Raw genomic sequence first — 12,210 nt, 5'->3', positions numbered from 1 at the left:
TCTTCTGTAACCCTTGGGAAAATAAAAAATTCTGGGCTAAATAATTATTTTTGAGGAAAGAAAACGTATTTATTATTTTCACGGCTCTGCATTATAAACTTCTATGAAGCACTTGGGGGTTCAAAGTGCTCACCACACATCTAGATAAGTTCCTTTGGGGGTCTAGTTTCCAAAATGGTGTCATTTCTGGGGGATCTCCAATGTTTAGGCACACAGGGGCTCTCCAAACGCGACATGGTGTCCGCTAATGATTGGAGCTAATTTTCCATTTAAAAAGCCAAATGGCGTGCCATCCCTTCCGAGCCCTGCCGTGCGCCCAAACAGTGGTTTACCCCCACATATGGGGTATCAGCGTACTCAGGACAAACTGGACAACAATATTTGGGGTCCAATTTCTCCTATTATCCTTGGCAAAATAGGAAATTCCAGGCTAAAAAATCATTTTTGAGGAAAGAAAAATTATTTTTTATTTTCATGGCTCTGCGTTATAAACTTCTGTGAAGCACCTGGGGGTTTAAAGTGCTCAATATGCATCTAGATAAGTTCCTTGGGGGGTCTAGTTTCCAAAATGGGGTCACTTGTGGGGGAGCTCCAATGTTTAGGCACACAGGGGCTCTCCAAACGCGACATGGTGTCCGCTAACAATTGGAGCTAATTTTCCATTCAAAAAGTCAAATGGCGCGCCTTCCCTTCCGAGCTCTGCCGAGTGCCCAAACAGTGGTTTACCCCCACATATGAGGTATCGGCGTACTCGGGAGAAATTGCCCAACAAATTTTATGATCCATTTTATCCTACTGCCCATGTGAAAATGAAAAAATTGAGGCTAAAAGAATTTTTTTGTGAAAAAAAAGTACTTTTTCATTTTTACGTATCAATTTGTGAAGCACCTGGGGGTTCAAAGTGCTCACTATGCATCTAGAAAAGTTCCTTGGGGCGTCTAGTTTCCAAAATGGGGTCACTTGTGGGGGAGCTCCAATTTTTAGGCACACGGGGGCTCTCCAAACGTGACATGGTGTCCGCTAAAGAGTGGAGCCAATTTTTGATTCAAAAAGTCAAATGGCGCTCCTTCCCTTCCAAGCCCTGCCGTGCGCCCAAACAGTGGTTTACCCCCACATATGAGGTATCAGCGTACTCAGGACAAATTGGACAACAACTTTCGTGGTTCAGTTTCTCCTTTTACCATTGGGAAAATAAAAAAATTGTTGCTAAAAGATAATTTTTGTGACTAAAAAGTTAAATGTTCATTTTTTCCTTCCATGTTGCTTCTGCTGCTGTGAAGCACCTGAAGGGTTAATAAACTTCTTGAATGTGGTTTTGAGTACCTTGAGGGGTGCAGTTTTTAGAATGGTGTCACTTTTGGGTATTTTCAGCCATATAGACCCCTCAAACTGACTTCAAATGTGAGGTGGTCCCTAAAAAAAATGGTTTTGTAAATTTCGTTGTAAAAATGAGAAATCGCTGGTCAAATTTTAACCCTTATAACTTCCTAACAAAAAAAAATTTTGTTTCCAAAATTGTGCTGATGTAAAGTAAACATGTGGGAAATGTTATTTATTAACTATTTTGTGTCACATATCTCTCTGGTTTAACAGAATAAAAATTCAAAATGTGAAAATTGCGAAATTTTCAAAATTTTCGCCAAATTTCCGTTTTTATCACAAATAAACGCAGAATTTATTGACCTAAATTTACCACTAACATGAAGCCCAATATGTCACGAAAAAACAATCTCAGAACCGCTAGGATCCATTGAAGCGTTCCTGAGTTATTACCTCATAAAGGGACACTGGTCAGAATTGCAAAAAACGGCAAGGTCTTTAAGGTCAAAATAGACTGGGTCATGAAGGGGTTAAAGTCCAGCTGACCACATTCACCTCAGTGAAACTTGAGGGAAAGCCCACCTGGATCCATGCCAGTCACTGCAAAAATATCTTTTCACCAGCAGAATGACTGTCCTCCTAATTACCGTGCTGGCAGTGGTAGGGTTTTTGCACCTTACAGAGACACTGGGTAAACAAACTTATTCAACATCTTGCTTTTCTTATAAAAGACGCGGAAGGACAAAAACTGCTGGACTGTTGGATCTGCATACACAGCCCAGTATCTGCAAGGACTATTCTGTACTTAGCCTTTACCCCAGGAGCCAAGGAAGGTATTAGCACCCCACTGCATGCACAGTGAGACTTGAACTCAGTTTTTCTTGGTTGCTTAACCCCTTAGCGACCGCCGATACGCCTTTTAACGGCGGCCGCAAAGGGTACTTAAACCACAGCGCCGTTAAACGGCGCTGTGGAAAAAGTGAATAGCTCCCCCCAGAGTCGGATTTTCTCCGGGGTCTCGGCTGCCGGGGGTAGCCGAGACCCCAGAGAACATGATTCGGGGTTTTTTTAACCCACCCCGCATTTGCGATCGCCGGTAATTAACCGTTTACCGGCGATCGCAAAAAAACGCGATCTCTTTTTAATTTCTCTGTCCTCCGATGTGATCGCACATCGGAGGACAGAGAAAAGGGGTCCCAGGTGGCCCCCCAATACTTACCTAGCTCCCCCGGTGCTCCTCATGTCTCCCGGTGGGCGCCGCCATCTTCAAAATGGCGGGCGCATGCGCAGTGCACCCGCCGGCCGGCCCCGCGTGAATCTTTGGGGTCTCGGCTGCCGGGGGTAGCCGAGACCCCAAAGAGCATGATCGGGGTCGGTTTTACCGACCCCTGTTTTGCGATCGCCGGTAATTAACTGTTTACCGGCGACCGCAAAAAAAAAAAAAGTAAAGTGTAATTCTCTGTCCTCTGATGTGATCACACATCAGAGGACAGAGAAATAGGGGGATTCGGGGACCCTATCATACTCAACTGTGTCCCTGGATCCTCTTGCTGCTCCTCCTGGCCGCCGGCAGAAGAAAATGGCGGGCGCATGCGCAGTGCGCCCGCCATCTGTCTCCATCTGCCGGCCGGCAGGAGAACAGCAGTTGGGGCTAAAAGTAGGGTTAGGGGTAGGGTTAGGGGTAGGGTTAGGGGTAGGGCTAGGGTTAGGGGTAGGGTTAGGGGTAGGGTTAGGGGTAGGGTTAGGGGTAGGGTTAGGATTAGGGGTAGGGCTAGGGTTAGGGGTAGCGTTAGGGGTAGGGTTAGGGGTAGGGTTAGGGCTAGGGTTAGGGTTAGGGCTAGGGCTAGGGCTAGGGTTAGGGCTAGGGTTAGGGCTAGGGTTGGGGCTAAATTTAGGGTTAGGGTTGGGGCTAAATTTAGGGTTAGGGTTGGGGCTAAATTTAGGGTTAGGCTTCTTTCACACTTACGTCGGTACGGGGCCGTCACAATGCGTCGGCCCGACATACCGACGCACGTTGTGAAAATTGTGCACAACGTGGGCAGCAGCTGTAGTTTTTCAACGCATCCGCTGCCCAATTTATGTCCTGGGGAGGAGGGGGCGGAGTTACGGCCACGTATGTGCGGTCAGAAATGGCGGATGCGACGTACAAAAAAACGTTTCATTGAACTTTTTTTGTGCCGACGGTCCGCCAAAACACAACTGATCCAGTGCACGACGGACGCGACGTGTGGCCATCCGTCACGATCCGTCGGCAATACAAGTCTATGGGCAAAAAACGCATCCTGCGGGCACATTTGCAGGATCTGTTTCTTGTCCAACACGACAGATTGCGACGGAATGCCAAACGACGCAAGTGTGAAAGTAGCCTTAGGGCTAGGGTTAGGGTTGGGGCTAAAGTTAGGGCTAGGGTTGGGGCTAAAGTTAGGGTTAGAGTTGGGATTAGGGTTAGGGTTTGGATTAGGGTTGGTATTAGGGTTAGGGTTGGCATTAGGGTTACGCTTGGGATTAGGGTTAGGTTTGGGATTAGGGTTGAGATTAGGATTAGGGGTGTGTTGGATTTAGGGTTTTGATTAGGGTTATGGTTAGGGTTGACATTAGGGTTGTTTTGGGGTAAGGGTTGTGATTATGGTTAGGGTTAGTGATTAGGATTATGGATCAGGTTGGGATTAGGGTTAGGGGTGTGTTGGGGTTGGAGCTAGAATTGGGGGGTTTCCACTGTTTTGGTACATCAGGGGGTCTCCAAACACGACAGCCAATTTTGCGCTCAAAAAGTCAAATGGTGCTCCCTCCCTTCTGAGCTCTGCCGTGCGCCCAAACAGTGGGTTACCCCCACATATGGGGCATCAGCGTACTCGGGATAAATTGGACAACAACTTCTGGGGTCCAATTTCTCTTGTTACCCTTGTGAAAATAAAAACTTGGGGGCTACAAAATCTTTTTTGTGGAAAAATATATATATATTTTTTTTTATGACTCTGCATTATAAACTTCTGTGAAGCACTTGGGCATTCAAAGTTCTCACCACACATCTATATAAGTTCCTTGGGGGGTCTAGTTTCCAAAACGGGGTCACTTGTGGGGGGTTACTACTGTTTAGGTACATCAGGGGCTCTGCAAACTCAACATAACGCCCACAGACCATTCTATCCAAGTCTGCATTCCAAAATGGCGCTCCTTCCCTTCCGAGCTCTGCCGTGCGCCCAAACAGTGGTTTACCCCCACATATGGGGCATCAGCATACTCAGGATAAATTGGTCAACAACTTTAGTGGTCCAATTTCTCTTGTTACCCTTGTGAAAATAAAAACTTGGGGGCTAAAAAATCTTTTTTGTGGAAAAAAAAAATATTTTTTATTTTCACGACTCTGCATTATAAACTTCTGTGAAGCACTTGGGCATTCAAGGTTCTCACCACACATCTAGATAAGTTCCATGGGGGGTCTAGTTTCCAAAATGGGGTCACTTGTGGGGGATTTCTACTGTTTAGGCACATCAGGGGCTCTCCAAACGCGACATGGCGTCCGATCTCAATTCCAGCCAATTCTACATTGAAAAAGTAAAACGGCACTCTTTCTCTTCCAAGCTCTGCGGTGCGCCCAAACAGTGGTTTACCCCCACATATTGGGTATCGACGTACTCAGGAGAAATTGCACAACAACTTTAGTGGTCTAATTTCTCCTGTAACACTTGTGAAAATAAAAATTTGTGGGCAAAAAGATCATTTTTGTAGAAAAAATGCCATTTTTTTTTCACGGCTCTACATTATAAACTTCTGTGAAGCACATGGGGGTTCAAAGTGCTCACCACACATCTAGATATGTTCCTTAAGGGGTCTAGTTTCCAAAATGGGGTCACTTGTGGGGGGTTTCCACTGTTTAGGCACATCAGAGGCTCTCCAAACACGACATGGCGTCCAATCTCAATTCCAGCCAATTCTACATTGAAAAAGTAAAATGGCGCTCCTTCACTTCCAAGCTCTGCGGTGCGCCCAAACAGTGGTTTACCCTCACATATGGGGTATCGACGTATTCAGGAGAAATCGCACAACAACTTTAGTGGTCTAATTTCTCCTGTAACCCTTGTGAAAATAAAAATTTGTGGGCAAAAAGATCATTTTTGTAGAAAAAATGCCATTTTTTTTTTCACGGCTCTACATTATAAACTTCTGTGAAGCACATGGGGGTTCAAAGTGCTCACCACACATCTAGATATGTTCCTTAAGGGGTCTAGTTTCCAAAATGGGGTCACTTGTGGGGGGTTTCCACTGTTTAGGCACATCAGAGGCTCTCCAAACACGACATGGCGTCCAATCTCAATTCCAGCCAATTCTACATTGAAAAAGTAAAATGGCGCTCCTTCACTTCCAAGCTCTGCGGTGCGCCCAAACAGTGGTTTACCCTCACATATGGGGTATCGACGTATTCAGGAGAAATCGCACAACAACTTTTGTGGTCTAATTTCTCCTGTTACCCTTGTGAAAATAAGAATTTGTGGGCGAAAAGATCATTTTTGTGTAAACAAAAGCGATTTTTTATTTTCATGGCTCTACATTATAAACTTCTGTGAAGCACTTGGGGGTTTAGAGTGCTCACCACACATCTAGATAAGTTCCTTAAGGGGTCTAGTTTCCAAAATGGTGTCACTTGAGGGGTTTCCACTGTTTAGGCACATCAGGGGCTCTCTAAACGTGACATGGCGTCCGATCTCAATTCCAGCCAATTCTGCATTGAAAAAGTCAAACGGCGCTCCTTCACTTCTAAGTTCTGCGGTGCGCCCAAAAAGTGGTTTACCCCCACATATGGGGTATTGGCGTATTCAGGAGAAATTGCTTAACAAAATTTATGGTTACATTTCTGTTTTTACACTTGTGAAAATAAAAAAAATGGTTCTGAATTAAGATGTTTGCAAAAAAAAGTTAAATGTTCATTTTTTCCTTCCACATTGTTTCAGTTCCTGTGAAGCACGTAAAGGGTTAATAAACTTCTTGAATGTGGTTTTGAGAACCTTGAGGGGTGTAGTTTTTAGAATGGTGTCACACTTCATTATTTTCTATCATATAGACCCCTCAAAATGACTTCAAATGTGATGTGGTCCCTAAAAAAAAATGGTGTTATAAAAATGAGAAATTGCTGGTCAACTTTTAACCCTTATAATTCCCTAACAAAAAAAAATTTTGTTTCCAGAATTGTGCTGATGTAAAGTAGACATGTGGGAAATGTTATTTATTAACTATTTTTCGTGACATATCTCTCTTATTTAAGGGCATAAAAATACAAAGTTTGAAAATTGCAAAATTTTAAAAATTTTCGCCATATTTCCGTTTTTTTCATAAATAATCGCAAGTAATATCGAAGAAATGTTACCACTAAGGCTGCTTTCACACTAGCGTTAACTGCAAACCGTCACAAAAATGTTTTTTAAGAAAAAACGGATGCGTCTAAAAACTGCAAAACATATGCAACGCATACAGCATTTCGACGGATACGTCACAAATCCGATAAACAGTTGCGTTGAAATGCTGGATGCGTTGCATACGTTTTTACCATCCGTTGCATCCGTTTTTACGACGGATCCGTTGTTAAAATGGGAGGCACCAAAATTTGATTGGCTACTGGAAACTAAGAGAAATCTATATAATAACTGTATTTACAGGCCATCTTTGAGGGTTTTAGTTTAGTGGCAAGGATGGATGGTGTAATTGGGAGGATTTCGAGTTTGGTTACTGAAGTTATATTTGAGACGAATCGCCTGGATATCATAGTGCGGGAGAAGGAGGCGGCAGCAGAAAGACGGAGGATGCAACGGAGAGTGCGACGATTCTGGATACATCCAATCAATGAGCTGCGGATGACCAGGGGTGTCCAGTCCACTCTCTATCTGGAGTTGCGGTGCAACCCACAGAAATTCTACAATTATGTACGGATGAGAATGGAACATTTCGATTATTTGGTTGGAAAACTAGAGGAGGTCATCCAAAGGCAGGACACAAGGATGAAGCTTGCCATCACACCGGCGGAGCGGCTCCTGGTGACACTGCGGTAAGCATCTTTTTTTATGTGATTGCTCATATTGAATGTTATTACATGCTGCAGAGAAAACTGCGCTGACACATTGCGCAGCATTTTCTGCAGCATGCAATTTTATGGTTTGTTTGAGGCCATTCCACTGGTTTTTTTATTCTTGTGTCATTGCTCATATTGAATGTTATTACATGTTGCAGAAAAAACTGCGCTGACACATTGCGCAGCATTTTCTGCAGCATGTAATTTTATGGTTTGTTTGAGGTCATTCCACTGGGTTTTTTTTTTGGTTGATGGTCTGTGCAATTTTTTTTTTTAACATTTTTTTTTTTCTGCAGCTTCCTAGGTACGGGTGAGTCTTTGACTTCACTCTATTTCCAATTCAGGCTGGGGATTTCCACTATTGGCGGAATTGTGAAGGACACATGTCGTGCGATTTGGGACACTTTACAGCCGGAGTATATCCCACAACCAACAATGGAAATCTGGTTCAGAAGTTCTGAACAATTTGAGAGAATTTGCAATTTCCCAAATTGTGTTGGTGCCGTGGACGGCAAACACATAAGGATTGCTAAACCGGCAGGAACAGGATCAGAGTACTATAACTATAAAAAATACTTCTCCATTGTACTCATGGCTATTGCTGACGCCAACTGCCGATTCCTTGCTGTGGACATAGGAGCGTATGGCCGGTCCAACGACTCACAAGTGTTTAAAAACTCTCCGATGGGTCGCTGCCTGTATGGAGATACATACAATTTCCCGCCAGCAAGACCGCTCCCAGGAACAAGTGAACCAGCCATGCCCTATGTGTATGAAGGTGATGAAGCCTTTCAACTGTCGCCGCACCTACTGAAACCATACAGCAGTCGTGAATTACACCGTACCAAGCGGGTATTTAATTACCGTCTTACTAGAGCAAGAAGAGTGGTAGAGTGCTCTTTCGGTATATTGACGGCAAAGTGGAGAGTTCTGCTGACGGCAATAAAACTGGAAACAAAAACTGTAGACGATGTTGTCAAGGCATGTGTGGTGCTCCATAATTTTGTTATTTCAAAGGAGCCTGTTACCTTGGATGACGAACAATTGGAGACATCCTTGTGGGATTACCGCAGTGCCTCTGTTCGCTCCACCAGTTCTGTTACAATGATGAGGGACCAGTTTGCGGATTATTTTTTGTCACCTGTTGGGCGGATTCTATGGCAAGACATCATTGTGTGACATGTTTTTCTTGGTTTTTGTTGTTTGTCAAAATTGTTTTTGTAGCAACCCCCCAAAAAAAAAAACACAAAGTGTGGTTTGGTTGCTAATATAAAACCATTTTGTTATACCTTGAAAACGTCTGGTGTTTATTTTCACTTAACCTTTAATATTTACCTTAATGAATCAACACACACACACAGTAGATTGTAAACCAGAAATATTTTTATTTCAAAAAAAATAATTTTTTTTGGTAATTTTCCCAAAAAATTTTGTTTTTGGTAATTTTCAAAAACTTTTTTTTTTTTTGGCAAAAAAGAATTTTTGAGTAACAAGGAAATGACAGTTTCACAGGTCTTGGTAGTGTCGGGTGGAGTAACTATGGGAGGAGGGGCTGGAAGGTTGGACCACGTCGGTAGGTGGGATTGGGGAAACCCTACCTGTTTGGTCTGCAGTGGAAGGGGGGTGAAAAGCAGGAGGCTGACCAGAGGGGGGTTGTGTTGGGGTAGGTGGAAAACTTCCTGGGGAAGGAAAGCTGGGCAAAGACGAAGAAAACACGGGTGAATACATTTGGGTTGTGTGCCGGGTTGGGTATTGGTACTGATGTGGATATTGGGACTGATGTGGATATTGGGACTGGCGGTGATATTGTGGGCATGGTGTTGAAATTGGGACTGGGATGTGTGGGGAGGTGTGGGGGTAGATTGTGGTTCATTGATGACCTTCAGAAGATCGTTATGGCAGCTATTCATTACCCGCATCTGCTGATCAAAAGAAAGCTTTTCCATGCTCCTGAGCATGGACTGAAAAAAAAAGATTTGCTGGAGCTTGACTTACATCTAAATGCAGCCTATCCAAGCGACTGCTGATTTCATGGTGGTTTTCACTCATGCGTGATTGCACCATGCTGAAACCAGCAGTCACTTGTTCTCCCAAAATTTTAAAAGAATTTTGGAAGCCTGCATTTAGATGCAAGAACTCAGGAGCATAGCTCCTTTCCTGACCCCTCTGACGCTGCCGCCACGAACCTAACGGTGGTGTAGAGGTGGCAGTGTCCGAGGGGTGGGGTAAAGGGAACGCTATCTGTTGACCATCAGATGCGAATAAGGAAGGCTGCGCTCCACTGGTAGAGGTGGATGAAGTGGAGGGGACAGAGGGGTGAGAGGTGTGGGGCCTACCGACGTGGTCCCCGGTGGCGGACTCAGGAGGGATCGCTTCAGAGGGCGCAGAGGTAGATGCAGGCGCACGGTGGCTGGAGAAGGTGCTGTGAAAGAAAAAAAAAATTAATATATTGATATGAAAAAGCCCGGACTGAAAGAAAAGTTTTGTGATTAGACAGGTTCTTACTGTGATGTTGAATACTTACACTCTTCTCAGCATGGTTTGCCTCAGGAAGGAGAGGGCAGGGCCGTATCTGTACCTCCTCTTCTTCCTTCCTGCTGAGCCACTCCGGGCCTGCATCTCCTCGTTAAATTCTCTTTTAAAACGATCCCTCAGTGACCGCCACCGCTTCCTAACCTTGCCACCTGTGAAGACAGGAATAAAGAAAAAAAAAAAAGGTAAATACAATACATTACATTCAGCTCTAAACATCACTGAAAAGTGAATACTTACATAGTTTGCTCTGCTGCTGTGGAGGAAGGTCCTCCCACCTCGGAAAGATGTTCCGGCATACTTCCAACCAGAGCCGACGGGTGACACTGGTATCAGCATGCCTGCGGTCAGCCATGTTCCACAGCGGCTCCCGCTCTCGGACCTCCTCGATGAGGGCTTCAATCTCTATGTCAGAGTCTTCTGCGGGAGCACGCTGTGAAGCCTGTGAGAAAAAAAAAAATATAAGAAAAAAATAAAAATTAGTACACTGAAAAAAAAAAAAATGACCAATCGACCCCCCCCCCCAAAAAAAAAAAAAAGCAACTTACTGATGGCCGACCGCGGCGATGAGTCTGCCGACTCTGGGAGTGCCTGGGAGAACCTTCATGGTGTTCAGCAGCAGCAGGAGACTGAAATAAAGGATAAAAAAATTAGCTTGAATGTATGTATATGTTTTCTTGGTTCCGTTGTATCTGAAAATCTGTTTCATGTATGGTGTGAAGCAAGTGATTCACAACTACTTACACTTGGTTCCTCCTCCACTTGTATATCTCCACCCGTCTCGGTCCCTTCTGACAGCTCCTCATCGGATTCTGTTTCCTGTGTAAACATAATAAATGCATGTAGTGAATAAAATTTATGAAAATGTAAAAAAAAAAAAAATTGGGTTATTTACTTACCGATACACGCTGTTGCTGTGGAGGAGGGCTGCCAGAAGAGGACATTGTGTTCCGGTAACCTGTGGACCTGGTGGCTGTGGACCTGGTGGGTTTGTAAGTTAAAAACACTTGCAATCTGCTCTACACATTGAAGTAGCAGATTTGGGATCTTCAAAACTTACTTTCAATAATTTGACGATGCGGTCCTGGTGGCTGTGGTCTGGTGGCTTTGTCCTGGTGCCTGTGGACCTGGTGGCTGTGGACCTGGTGGGTCTGTAAGTTAAAAACACTTGCAATCTGCTCTACACATTGAAGTAGCAGATTTGGGATCTTCAAAACTTACTTTCAATAATTTGACGATGCGGTCCTGGTGGCTGTGGTCTGGTGGCTTTGTCCTGGTGCCTGTGGACCTGGTGGCTGTGGACCTGGTGGGTCTGTAAGTTAAAAACACTTGCAATCTGCTCTACACATTGAAGTAGCAGATTTGGGATCTTCAAAACTTACTTTCAATAATTTGACGATGCGGTCCTGGTGGCTGTGGTCCTGGTGGCTTTGTCCTGGTGCCTGTGGACCTGGTGGCTGTGGACCTGGTGCCTGTGGTCCCTACTCTATCTGCAATATAATAAGTATAATGGATTTATAGTTAGACAACCCCAGAACTAGGCAATGTTCAGCAATAAACACCCTGTTAAATTGTGTAAAATAGGTGAACACCCAAACCCAAAAACAGGTGCACGTTATACTATTCTTTTCCATGTCCCCAAAAAAAAAAAAATGTAAAAATGTGAGACACCTTTAAAAATATTTTTAAGTTTAACTAAAAAAAAAAAAAAATTACCTCCCCCAAAAAACCTTTTAAAGGATAACCTTTAGTAAAAAATGAACCCTCAACCAACTCTGTATTGCATGTGTAACCATTGGTACATACACCTGTTTTAAATTTACCTTTATGAAATTATACTACGGACAATTTTTTAATAAACATTTTATTAATAATTTTTTTTTTTTTTTAATCACAATGGAGCAGAAATGCTCTTTATTTTAAATACACGTACATCAACTGCGAATGGTTTCAACAGTAGTAAATTAATAAAATTAAAACTTTTTTTTAAAAAAAAGCACTCACACATTCTAACCAAAAGCTGCAGACCACTAGGCTTTGCAATAATACATCCAATAAAAATAAAAAAAAACCCACATGCTGCACAAACCACTATACTAAAGGTACCGTCACACTGAACGATATCGCTAGCGATCCGTGACATTGCAGCGTCCTGGCTAGCGATATAATTCAGTTTGACACACAGCAGCGATCAGGATCCTGCTGTGATGTCGTTGGTCACTGCAGAAAGTCCAGAACTTTATTTCGTCACTGGACTTCCTGCAGACATCGCTGAATCGCCGTGTGTGATGCCAATT

This window comes from Ranitomeya imitator, chromosome 4 (assembly GCF_032444005.1).
Source record: "Ranitomeya imitator isolate aRanImi1 chromosome 4, aRanImi1.pri, whole genome shotgun sequence".
Lineage (NCBI taxonomy): Eukaryota > Metazoa > Chordata > Amphibia > Anura > Dendrobatidae > Ranitomeya > Ranitomeya imitator.
The sequence above is the reverse complement of the archived record's forward strand: the minus strand, read 5'-3'. Positions refer to the sequence as shown.